The 13,697-nt window shown below is 38.7% G+C and overlaps 1 long non-coding RNA gene across 13 annotated transcripts in view; it reads left to right on the top strand.

Moving 5' to 3' along the window:
• Positions 1-13,697, top strand: part of LOC149128769 (uncharacterized) — a 76,655-nt gene that overhangs the window by 26,596 nt on the left and 36,362 nt on the right. For 6 of the 13 annotated variants that reach the window (XR_016223645.1, XR_016223648.1, XR_016223640.1 and 3 more), the window contains one exon: positions 6,652-6,791. The exons of 6 other annotated variants lie outside the window; for them this stretch is intronic. This is a non-coding gene — a long non-coding RNA (uncharacterized LOC149128769). Of the gene's footprint in view, positions 1-398; positions 1,276-6,651; positions 6,792-13,697 lie in introns of those variants that run through there. One more of the 13 variants, XR_016223644.1, reaches the window with a different exon arrangement.

Below are 13,697 nucleotides of genomic sequence, written 5' to 3'. Positions count from 1 at the left end.
AGATCTTTAATGCATTTTGAATGGATTTTCATGTAAGGTGTAAGGTAGGGGTCCTGCTTCATACTCATACATGTGGAATTCCAGTTTTCCTAGCACCATTTGTTGAAGAGACTGTCCTTTCTCCAGGGATGGTTTTAGCTCCTTGGTTAAATATATGTTGCTTGTAGATGCTTAGATTGATTTCTGGTGTTTCTATTCTGTTCCATTGGTCTATCCATCTGATTTTGTACTATTGCCAGGCTGTTTTGATTATAACTGCCTTGTAATATGTCCTGAAATCTGCTGTTGTGATGCCTCTGGCTTTGTTTTTGTTGTATAAGATCACTTTAGCTATTCGAGGTCTCCTGTGTTTCCATATGAATTTCAGCATCTTTTTTTTTTTTTTTTTTTTTTGACAGGCAGAGTGGACAGAGAGAGACAGAGAGAAAGGTCTTCCTTTTCTATTGGTTCACCCCACAATGGCTGCTGTGGCCAGCGCGCTGCGGCCAGCACACCACGCTGATCCGAAGTCAGAAGCCAGGTGCTTCTCCTGGTCTCCCATGCAGGTGCAGGGCCCAAGGACTTGGGCCATCCTCCACTGCACTCCCGTGCCACATCAGAGAGCCGGTCAAGAAGAGGAGCGACCGGGACAGAATCCAGCACCCCGACCGGGACTAGAACCTGGTGTGCCGGTGCCACAGGCGGAGGATTAACCTATTGAGCTGTGACGCCGGCCAGCATAATTTTTTCTAGATCTCAGAAGAATGTCTTTTGTATTTTGATTGGTATCACATTGAATCTGTAGATTGCTTTTGGAAAAATGGACATTTTGATGATATTGCACCTTCTAATTTATGAACATGGAAGATTTTTCCATCTTCTATTTCTTTCTTTTATGTATTTTAATTCTCATAATAGAGATTTTTGACATCCTTGGTTAAATTTATTCTAAGGTATTTGATTTTTTTGTAGCTATTGTAAATGGAATTGATCTTAGAAGTCAATCTCAGCCTTGTTACTGTCTGTGTATACAAAGGCTATTGATTTTTGTGTATTGATTTTATATCCTGCTACTTTTTACCAATCTCTTCTATGAGTTCCAGTAGTCTCTTGGTGGAGTATTTTGGATTCCCTATATATACAGAATCATGTCAGGGATAGTTTGACTTCCTCATTCTCAATTTGAATCCCTTTGATTTCTTTTTCTTGTCTAATGGCTCTGGCTAAATATTCCAGGACTATATTGAATAGCAATGGCAAGAGTAGGCATCCTTGTCTGGTGTGATGGGAGTGGGGTGGGAGTGTGGGTATGGGGGGAAGAACGAGTATATTCCTAAAGTTGTACCTATGGAATTTGCATTCATTAAATAAAAGCTTTTTCAAAAAAGGTAAAGGGAAACCTTCAATATCCCAATTTGTTGAGACTGAACAGAATGACTCAAATTTTATCTCTAAGCCAAGGTGGTAGTGAAAGCCACTGTCCTTATAACAATAGGAAACAAAGTGGTTGTTGACTCTTTTGAAATCAAGTTTTCAAACTAAATACAATTCTTTTTTTTAATTTTTATTTAATGAATATAAATTTCCAAAATACAGCTTATGGATTACAATGGCTTCCCCCCCGCTATAACTTCCCTCCTACCCACAACCCTCCCCTACCCTCTCCCTCCCCCCTTCTATTCACATCAAGATTCATTTTCAATTCTCTTTATATACAGAAGATCAGTTTAGCATATATTAAGTAAAGAATTCAACAGTTTGCACCCACATAGAAACACAAAGTGAAAAATACTGTTTGAGTACTAGTTATAACATTAAATCACAATGTACAGCACATTAAGGACATTCTAAGAAAAGTCCAAATAAAGTAAAAATGTTGCAATGATGATAATGCCCACAACTCAAAGAATCATCTCCATTCATTGTGTACAAGCACTGTTGATCCCATTACATTCGTTTCAGCCATACACTTACTCATTATGGATTGTTATGAAGACGAGTATTCCAGATATGAAACACAGCAATTTCTATGCACTCAGGTAAAAATATACAACTATTAATGTACTGAACTAAACTTGTACAACATTTTCATTGTAGCTAAGTAACATAAACTTTGCTTCTCTAATACATACCTTTTTTTAATGAAGCATACCAATTAATTAATTGCCAAACACTAATTTCTGCTAATTGGATCATGGTAATGATTATTTTGCAATGAGGAAGATGCTATATTATATAGCAATTCTAATTCATTTGTTACATTTAAAAGGGGGTTTTGGGGAGAATGGGGGAGATCAATGGATCTGAGTACAAATACTTTCTATTTAAATTGACTTATTCATTTCAAGTGTCCCTCCTCCCCCAGTTTAAAAGTTATGCTAAGAAAGAAAAAAAATCCAAGTGTCCTTCTTTGTCTCTTTTAACAGTTTTTGTGTTAAATTCTGTTTTGTCTGATATTAGGATGGCTACACAGCTCTTTTTTGGTTTCTGATAGCCTGGAATAACTTTTCCATCCTTTCACTTTCAGTCTGAATGCATCTTTGTTGGTGAGATGTGTTTCTTGTAGACAACAAATAGATGGGATTTGTTTTTTAATCCATTCAGCCATCCTGTGTTTTTTAACTGGAGAGTTAAGGTCATTCACATTCAAGGTGACTATTGATAAGTAACAACTTTGCCCTGCCATTTTCCCATAAATATTCCTATTTTTTCCTTTGGGTTTCCTTTGTACTTTTACTGGAAGATTTTCTTCCTTTACCTTATTTCATAGTGATGACCATGTTTCTGTGTGCAGCATAGCATCTTCCGTAGGGCTGGATAGGTGGTGACAAATTATTTCAGTTTCTGTTTGTCATGGAAGGTCTTTATTTCACCTTCATTCATAAATGAGAGCTTTGCAGGGTACAGTTCTGAGTTGACTGTTTTTTCTCTTAAAACTTGGGCTATATTTCACCATTCTCTCCTAGCCTGCAGCATTTCTGATGAGAAATCTGCTGTGAGTCTAATTGGAGATCCTCTGAAAGTTGTCTGGTATTTTGCTCACGCACATTTTTGAATCTGTTCTTTATGTTTTACAATGGAGAGTTTGACTACAATGTGTCATGGTGAAGATCTTGTTTGGTTATGTTATCTATTAAGAGTTCTATGTGCTTCCTGTACTTGGTTGTCCCTTTTTTTTTCCCAATATAGGAAAGTTTTCTGTTATTATTCACTATTATATTCACTAAAAAGGCTTTCTTATCCTTTCTCTCTTTCCATGCCTTCAGGAACCCCTAGAACCCATATGTTGGGTCGTTTAATAGTATCTTTTAAATTCCCAACAGTGTTTTTTTAATTTTCTAATTTCTTCTTCTTGCATTTGGCCTGACTGTATAATTTCCTGTGCTTTGTCTTCTAAGTCTGATATTCTTTCTTCTGCTTCACTGATTCTGTTGTTAAGGCTCTCCACTATATTTTTATTTGTTCTATTAAATTCTTAATTTCTAAGATTTCATTTTAAGATCTCATTTTCATAGGAGAAATTTTGTTTCATATCATGTATGGATTTGATTAGTTTGTGCATTTGCTTCTGATTACTTCTAAGTAATCCTATGATCAATTTTTTGAATTCCATTTCTGGTATTTCTTCAATCTCATCATCTTTACAATCTAGTATTGAGGTGTTGTGTTCTTTTGGATGTGTCATGTTTTCCTTGTTCTTGTTTCTTGGAGTGGTGTGTTTGTTATTTGGCATTTGTAGGGATACTCATTGGTTTCTTTGAATTTTCACTGTGGTGGCTTTTAACTTTATACTATGTCTATTGGATTAGTGGAGTGTCTGCTTTCAGGAAGTAACTAGAGGAGTCTGGTGGGAGTGGCCAGGGAGCTCTGTTCAGTGCTCCAGGATGAAAGGTGTGTTTGAGGTGACATACTCAGGTTTGGTGTGGTAAATCTCCCTTTTTATTTTTTGTAAGAGGGGAGGTTTCTCCTTGTCTGTTGGCATAGCCTCAGCTGAGCTCCTCTCTGTGAGGGAGACTAGTGCCTGGGTGCTAGCCCCAGTGAGTTTATTATTTATCCGCTCTGCCACAAGGACCCCACAAAGGATCTGTGCAGTCCTCAGTATAAGCTCAGATTCCCCAGCAATGTCTCTCGCCAGGTAACCTGGGAGCCCTGATCCTGTAGAATGTCCCACAGTGATTGCCCAATGTCCCAGCCACACCCTGAATCCTCCCACACAACCTCAGTGTTTTCATAGTCCTGGCATAGATGCTGCCCACAGTTAGGAGCACCCAACCCCCGGTCTCTTCTCCCAACCAGACTCAGGGGTCTCCACTTGGCTGGTTGCTGGGCATGTACATGAGCTGGTGCAGCTGTTACATATGTCCAAGATGGTGCCTACTCTCTGTCAGCTTGTTACAGGATGCCTTTGCCCTGCCTTTGCTTTTTCTCCTCTAGTTTGGTGGGCACACTATCTCCCATGGAGCTCCAAGCCGGATTCCCTCTGTGCTCTTCTTGCAACTTTTATGCCAGAGCTTAGGCTGCTAGTCTGGTCTCACCATGCTCTCCAATGCTGGTGCAGACTCCTGGCTGGTGGGGTCCTAAGTTGTGCTCATCTTTGCCCTCCATGTAGGTCCACTGTGTTTCTCCAATTTGGGTAGAGTTTCCTCTGCTGTTTTCTCCCTAACTCTTCCCTAAGACTGCACTGTTTCCCCTTTTTTAAAACTATCTTTCCCTATACTTGAGCAGCAAGTTCCTTCCCTGCTCTGCCATCTTAATCCACTCCTGTAGACATTCTTATTTGCTAATTTGTTTACTATCAAGTCCAGTCAGTAGCCATGAGCACATGTATATGAAGGCATTTCAAAAAGCTCATTTAAAAAAAGAAAATTAAGAGAATTTTATTTTAATAAAATTTTATTTTAATAAAATAATTAAAAGAATTTTATTATGTTACTCAAAGAAATCTGTTTATGTGAAATCTTCAGAAAGTTCATGTAAAATATTTATTATGAAACTATTATGTATAGCTTCTAGAAATTTTTTGCATCAAAGTAAATGTATCTTTTAATTCCTATGATTTTTTGAAGTACTCTTATGCATGCACATATGTGCATGCAAGCAAGAACATTGATGTGTGTGTCTGTGTATACATATATATTATATATATATAGAGAGAGAGAGAGAAGGAGGGAAGAAATGTTAATTCATTTTAGCAAGAAGGAACAAGAGAATTTTTTTCTAAGTGCTTTATAATTTGAAATGCAAATACTTTCACAAATAAGCTAGTACCTAACATTTTTACCTAAGGCTGTTTATTTTATTTTATTCATCTCTTTCCTTTTATTTCTATTTCCTTAGCTACACAATGACCTAGCTAAAGATTTAAATTTGACACATCTGAAGGGGGCCCTTTCCTATTTTAGACAGGACCCATCTGCCACTCTAGTTCCTGTTTGGTTATAAGGATGAAAAGAGAGCGTGGTAATTCTTTCATTAATTTAGTATAAGTAACTGTTGCTAGCAGTTGCAGTTCAATAAATACTTTGTCTGTTGCATCCTAGGGGAAAAATTGGGGTTCTATACATTTGTGCTCCTCATTTATTTTGCCTGTCCTTTTCTGTGCCATGAACATATAGGTAGAAGTTTGGCTATTTGTTACTAATGAAAATATTTGGCCACATATGGTTGGCTTTTTGACTGATGGGTAAAGACAAATTCCAAAGTTCTAGTCTTAACTGTAAAAGAAATTTCAGATGATTTAGAAAGCAACATTTGATAGGCTACTGAGCTTTGAGAACCTTTATTCTACCAAGGGCCATTTGGATATTTATAACACCATTTGTAGGCCATACAAAATTATCATTTTAAAGATGATCCTGCTATGGATTTATTGAATTTTGAGTCTTGCCTATTGCTTCCTTTGCAGGGCCAGAGCAAATGATTTTACAGGCTTTAGATGGTCCATAGGATGGATGTTTCATATAACAGAGACTTCATGGCAAGGAAGAAGGCTAAATTTGGAGCTATACATTCTCCATTTGAGTTCTGATCCCTTTGGTTACTAGCTAGGAAGGTGGGGAGCAGCACTCTGTGGGATAAGCCACCACTTGTGATGCCAGCATCCCAAATCAGGGTGCTAGTTTGAGTCCTAGCTGCTCTACTTGCAATCCTGTTTTATGTTAATGTACTTGGGAAGGCAGTGGAAGATTGTCCAAGTACTTGGCCTCCTGCTACCCATGTTGGAGATCAGGATGGAGTTTCTGGCTCCTGGCTTTGGCCAGGCTCAACCCTGGCTGTTTAGGCCATTTGGAGAGTGAACTAGTGGATGGGAGCTCGCTTGCCCGCCCTCCCACCCTTCCTCCCTCCCTTTCAAATAAATGAATATTTTTAAGAGAATACTAATGGGAAAGCTTGGGCAAGACACTGTGAGGAGTAAATGAGAGAATAACAACAGCTAGTATTTGTTGAGTACCAGCTGCTTATTTGAGGGGGTCTTCAAAATGTTCATGGAAAATACGTGTTGTTTAAAAATTATGCATGAATTTCAAGGTTATTTTATACCCAAATGAACTTCCAGTTCAATTTTTCCATGAAATTAATAAAAATCTGAGGTAATTTGAGAGGCAGAGAGAGTGGGAAAGCATGTGAGAGTGCTCACTGCCATCTGCTGATTCATTCTCCAAATGTTACCAGTGGCCCAGACCTGAAGCTCCGAATGTGGTCCAGATCTCCCATGTGCCTGGCGGGAACCTAGTGACTTTTGCCATCACGTGCTGCTTCTCAGGCTCTGCATTGTCAAGATGCTGGAGTAAGGAGACAGAGATCAAACCCAGGTACTCTGAGATGGGATCCGGGCATATTAACCACCATGCCAAAGGCCCACCCTGCTATGAACAGTTTGAAGTACCCCTAAGTACTTTAGCTCACTGAATCATCACCCAGCCCTATGAGATAAGTACTTTCACTATTCCCATTGTATGGGTGAAGGAACGGGGGCACAGGGAGTGAAGGAAATATCACACAGCGGCAAGGGAAGGAACCAGGAGTTGAATCCTGCACATACAACTTTGGAATCAAGAGCTTAGTCATCAAATTTTGAGTGGCTGTACATTGCCCGAAGGTATAAAACAAATATCAACTCAAAGTCTGTTCTCTATCTTGACTACAAGCACTACAGAAGTGAACAAAGCAAGCTCCCCATCAGGCTTCCTTTATCTTCTTTTTCCTCGGCTGCGTACTTGACTTTCTTTAATATTTTTCTCCTGCATCAATTTGAAAAAGCATTTTCAAAAACATGTCAGGGGAGTATGTGAACTGCAGTCTAACTTGGAAGTTCCTGTTAGAGCTGTTGCAACACAAGGAAAGCCTGCTTTCAACACTGCCTGGTCCGCTTTGGATTCAAAATCGTCAAATATTCCTACTGTCCATAACCAGCGGCTCAGGACAGTTTAGCTCTTTGAGCCCCCCACCCACTTTTGGAGCTACATTTTTTGGGGGGGAATCTTAGCTTCTGACTCATTCTTTCCAATTCTGAAGACTTACACCATCTCAGGGCTACGTACTTAGTTAGATACACTTAAAATTGCGGTGGAGTAAAGTTTGTGCCACTTTTCCTAGGCAACTTAACTAAACTTAGGACAAATAGTTCAGACAGAGTAGTAGAAAGAGCATATGATTCGGAGGCAAAGTTAGGTTTAGATTTATGTCTAGCTCTTTGGCTGAGGCATATCGTTTAGCTTTTCTGATTCATAATTTGTCAATCTGTAAAATGAGGATAATGATAGCAGTGGCTCACATGTAATATTTGTGAGGAGACAGGCACTGGACTAGGCACGTAGATTATCTCTTTTTTCATCACTACATTTTCTGCTGTACATATAACAACAGAATATATCAGGACTCTGAGCCTTTGAGACAATAAACAAATGAGCCAAGGTCTCAAAGCCAGTACATGTTGAAGCTGGAATTCAAATCTAAGTCTGTCAGACCTGAGAGCTTATGTTCTTATCTTTTGCAGAATACCAATAGCTCTCTTCACACCATGCAGTAGTAACTTGAGATATTTGTAGAATTCAGGTAAAATAATGTATACAGTGAGTATCTAGCATAGAGCCAGTCACATTTTCTTAAGAAATTATTAGTTGCATTTCCTCTACCCTTTCCCAAAGGCTTCCAATGATGGGAAAATCAGCCTTGGCAACAAGATAGGGGAGCTATTTTTGGCTGGCTGAGTGGGGCTGGAGAAGAGGAGAATCGGGAGCTTTTCTTCATCTCAAATCAAACCAGGCTGGCAGCTTTCAACTCTGTCTATACATAGGCCTGGCTGGCCTTGTTGGTTATGTCTTTATTTAGAATCTCATGTCCCTTTTTGAACCTTGTAACTTGAGAAAGAGTGAACAACTGAAGGAAAAATGAAAAAGATTAATGGATTAAGCTGTTTATGCAAAAATTTGCTATAGGAATTGGGACTACATAGCATGGTGAAGAGAAGACTGTAGGATCTAATTCTTTGTTTATGACAAAGGTTATTTAATTGATCATTACAAAGGTGAAAAGTTGGGCAAATTAACATCCAAGTCCCTTCTGAATCTTAAATTTCACATTTCTATGAAAATAATTAATGGAATAGTTAAAATGGAAATTTCAGAACATTAAAGACTCAAGGACCAGACACAGGCATTTGGTGCAATGTACAGTGGTTAAGACGCTGCTCAAAATACCTGCCTTCCCTATCAGAGCCCCAGGGCTCACATTTTGGCTTTGCCTCTGATTCCACCTTGCTGTGAAAGTGCACCCTGGGAGGCAGTAGGTGATGGTGATGGCTTAAGTAGTTGGGTCCCTGTCACCCATGTGAGAAACTTAGACTGAATTTCTCATTCCTGATTTCTGCCTGGCCCGGCCCTGGCTGTTCTTTTGGGAACATTTGGAGAGTGAACCAGTGGATACAAATAAATAGAGAAAAGTTTTAAAAGGGCTTAAAGACAGTGAAGCCTGATACTCATGTTTGTGTTCTTTGTATGTTTTAGGTCTTCACTTTTTCCTGTGGTCACATTGTCTATTTAGGTGGGAGACAGCCTTCTATATTGTGTATCTCAAAATAGAACTCTTTGACTCCTTCATTGACATGAAAAAATGTGATTTGGTCGATACAGCATATAAAATATATACATCCACATTTCAAAAAGGAAAATGTCTACCTTAATATGTATATTTTCCTTTTTATATTCCATATTCTATATTTTATATTCTATGAGTATTGGTCATAAAACAAACCATTTTTAATCATTTACATCTTGGTATAAATTAATTTAACTGCTCTATTCAACTAAGCATAGCCTTTGGAGAAAATAGAATAAAAGTATTGGGCCAAGAATATTATTTAGGAAAGACTGGAGATGTTAGAACAGTGCAACAGCTGGATGGTGTCATGAGGGCAGTAAAAACTTACAGGAGAGAAAAGGAGCTCAATGGAAGGTGAGAGAACACAAAATAGCAAGGATACTTTTTAAAAGTTTGCCAGTCCTTTACCGGCCAACAGTTATGTGCCAAGCAGTGAGACAGATGGGAGAAGCACAACTATTAATGAGGCACGGCCATACCATTAGTAACTATGTTAATTAGGGTAGTGTTGGTTGCTGTAAGAGACCATAGATGATATATACATGCTGTGACTGCCACTTTTCTCCAAGAAATTATAATCAATTATAATAATAATTTTCTTTTCATCTAACCCAGCAGGATTCTTCAATTTGCTCCATGTTTCTTTATGCAGGTTTGATTAATTCCAGGAGGTTCACATAATTTGGACCTGTAAAATTTTAAAAAATACTTAAAATGTTTGAAAGAGTGTAATATGCATGTATATATGTGTATTCATTTGCAAGAAAGTTTGTTTTCTGCTCTGTCCTGAGGTTTCTGGAAGTTCCTGGCCTGAGGTAGATACTCTTGGTTGGTAAACAACTTTTCTCTCTGCCACCTTAAGTCCTCAGTCCTGTGACTTCACCATTTACTGATGTCTTATCTTCAAGAACATTCAGCTAGTAGAAGAGGGAAGAGGGCACAGAGGATGCCTACTCTCTTCTGAAAAGTGGCCCATCTCATTTGGACACACATTGCTTGGTGACATCTACTCACCCAAACCCATCTAACTGCAAGGGAGACAGGATAATACATCCCACTTGCCTGATGCAAGAGAAATGGCAACAAATAAGATTCTCCACTACACAAACCTAGAATTGATTTTATGAAAAAGAAATGATCAATGCTTAATGAAGTTTACCTGTTCTACCATGGCAATTTTTCAGATATTAAAATCCCCTAATCCCTAAGCAAAGGCATGGAAATATTTAACCTACTGATAGATTTAAATATTCTACCTTCCCATCCACCACACTTTGCTCTTCCCATTATGCCTGTGTCCCTATCCTGTGTATGCTCTAGGCTAGAGGTCTGCAAACCATGCATCAAATTCAGGCTCGTAACTGTTTTTTTGTGTGGTCAATGACTTTAGAATGATCTTTTCATTTTAAAATTGTTGGAAACAAATCAAATGAAGATTGTTTTTCATGGTTAAAAATTTTATGAAATCCAAATTATTTTTGTTTGCATAAGTTTTATTGGCACCTAGCTGTGCTCCTTTGTTTATGAGTTATCTATGATTGCTTCTAATAGCAGAGTTAAGCAGTTAATACAGGGAATGAATAACACCCATAAAGCTTAAAATATTTAATTTGTGGCCCTTTGCAAAATGTTTGCAGCCACTAGTTTAGATCATAAGATAGTAGATAACTCTACTGTAGGGTAAAGTTATCATAAATTAGCTGTAAGTGTGATAATAAATACAGAAGAACAGTGGGAAAAAAAGTCCAAGTTGACAGCAGGCTTTTGATACTTGATAGCATTAATTATGAGAAAGATAAGGAGATGACTAAAGATACAAAGTGAGAGACATTTTATGTGTAAGCTTTGAAAATAAACAAGTCTGAGAAATAATGGAAATAAAGGAGCCTATTAGGGATGATTTGGAGGTGTGAACAAGAATCCGGAGCCCATTCCTAGTGTTCCATTTATTTATTATTTTTTTACCTTTTTAAAATTTATATTGACCAGGGTCAGTGTTGTGGAGCAATGTGTTAAGCTGCTGCTTGTGACACTGGCATTGCAAATTGAAGTACTGAATCATGTCCCAGATCCTCTGCTTTCAATTTTCCTTCCTGCTGAAGTTCCTGGGAAGGCAGCGGATGATGGCTCAGGTACTTGAGCCACTGTCACCCATGTAGGGGACCAAGATGGAGTTCCTGGCTCCTGGCTTTAGCTTGGTCCAGACCCGGCTGTTGCAGCCATTTGGGAGTGAATCAGCAGGTGGAAGATAGACATCTCTCTCCCTGTTCCCCACGCTCTCTCTGCTACTCTACCTTTCAAATAAATGAGTCTATCTTTAAAAATTTATATTCATGCAAGACTCCTAATCTTCCTCAGCTGTATTATTTCATCATTTTATCTCCTGCAATTATCTTCTGCAATATCTAGAACAATGCCTTTCACTCATTAGGTACTCACACATTATTGAGTGAAGGAATGAAAGAAAGAAATCTAGATTGCTCTTCAATTGCATGATGTCTTTCTGAAAATTTAGAAAAATTGACTAATTTAGGCATTTGCAGCCTCATAGGCACGTACCCTGGCAATAATAAGGTTGATTCACCCTCCTCTTGCCTTCTAGTCTGGCACCTTTTGCAAGAAAGAACTGCACTGAGAATGCAGTGATTCTGAGTGGAATAACATGGGCATTTTTGTTGGGTAAGACTTTGAGCACACATGCAATTTAACAGGCTTGTTGGTTAATTTTATGTGTCACTATGACTGGGCCAAGGGATGCCCAGGTGGCTGGTAAATCATTATTTCTAGATGTGTCTGTGAGAAGATTTCTGGAAGAGATTAGCATTTGACTCTGTGGTGGGTTCTGAGTGAAGAAAATTACCTTTACCGATGTGGACAGGCAATATCCAACCCATTGAGGATCTGAAACAGAACAAAAATGCAGAGGAAACATGAATTTGTTTGCTCTGCTTCAGCTGAGACATTTGTCTTCTGCTCTCCTGCGCTGGCCTGCCTGAGTCTATTCTTCATGTTGGAACTGGAACTATGACACTAGTTTTCTTGGTCCTCTACCTTGCACTGGCAAATCATAGGACTTCTCACCCTCCATGACTGTGTAAGCCAATCTCCTACAGTAACTGTCTCCCTATCCTATTGATTCTGTTTCTATGGAGAACTGTAACACAGCAAGATTCTCAGTTACACTCACCTATATATATGGCAGCTATCCAGTTTCCTAAATTCACCCAGAATAGAACAATGCAGAGTCATTGGCAAGCCATTAGCCTCTAGCATGTAAATTTCTTAGTACAAGTATACCTCCTCAAATATTCAGGCACTGATCAGTTTTCAACTTAAAAGATGACCAAATGCTAGTTCAGAAGAAAGGTTATATGCCATAAAAATATTTCATGCCAGTTATTGGAGTAGTGTAGAAATTGGAGCCTATATAAATACTTTGGTGCTGTTCCATTTGGATACATGCCACAAAAAATAACCTAAAGTAGATCTGAAAAAGTGTCAATAAATCATCTATTTAGCTTGACACTGCAATGTACCAATTTATTTCTCTTATAAGCTTAAGTACTCTTCAAAGCCAGGCAGCATTAAAACTCTGGTTTGAAATTTATCCTGACATAGACCAAAAACTAGTTGGAAAAAAAAAGAGGTTAGAGGAGGGAGCTCAACTTCCACTGGACTGAAATCAGTGACATTTCAATAATTCCAGTGCGGTATCCCTTAACTTAATAGGACTTTGAACTGAAAGACTTATGTAATTGCTGCCAATATACTCCTCCCACCCCCAAGTATGCCTTGTCACTCCTATTTCCTCTCTTCCTTCTTTCTTGCTTTCCTTATAAACTTGCCTTTAGGCCTTTGTTTATACCCTTGTTTTTCTAACTGACTAGATAGTAGCCCCTGACTGCATTATTAATCCATGTGAGAGTGATTTCGGAATTATGAGATTGGTTATTAGTTTATTGTAGCATTATTGGGGATGAGAGGAGAGAGAGAATTTCATGGTATGGTAGAAATTTGGAATTTATCAACTTACAGGCAAGGTTTCTTCACTCAAGGCCTTCAATATGCCAGTGATTGCTGTGATTACTTGAGGTATGGGTGTACATGTAATATACAGTGTCAAACAAACTTTGGACATTTGTTTGGCTTCAGAAGCTCTTTTGGTAGAAAGAATAATGTTCTGGAGCTCTCCATCTTCAGAGCCAGGACTAAGTAGATCACACATAAAATGAGTCAAAGAAACAACAAAGTCTGGGCCAGAATTAGTGAAGTTGATTTATTCACAAACCTATATCAAGAATACTCACCTGTGGCCACTTTGATTTTAACAAGGGTTTGAAGGTGTTTGAAAGAAGAGTCCATTTTATAGAATTAAAAGAAGAAATACCGAGACAGTCTCTGGTTGGCAAACATTCTGTTAGCGGTGGGTTTTGGGAAGTGTGGGAGGTTTTCTAATTGATCTGGTGGTGCAGTGGGCCTTCCTCACGGAGAACCTGCTTGGTTGCAAGTGAGCAAGTGAGGAAGAACAAATGGGAATAACGGTGGATGGTGACAAGACCATCGTGCCATTCCCTTAGAAGGCAGCTGCAGGGCAGGCAGCTTCTCAGATGTGACAATGG

Source organism: Oryctolagus cuniculus, chromosome 1 (assembly GCF_051225735.1).
Source record: "Oryctolagus cuniculus isolate XC-2025 breed Fujian yellow rabbit chromosome 1, ASM5122573v1, whole genome shotgun sequence".
Taxonomy (NCBI): Eukaryota; Metazoa; Chordata; class Mammalia; order Lagomorpha; family Leporidae; genus Oryctolagus; species Oryctolagus cuniculus.
The sequence above is the reverse complement of the archived record's forward strand: the minus strand, read 5'-3'. Positions and strand labels throughout refer to the sequence as shown.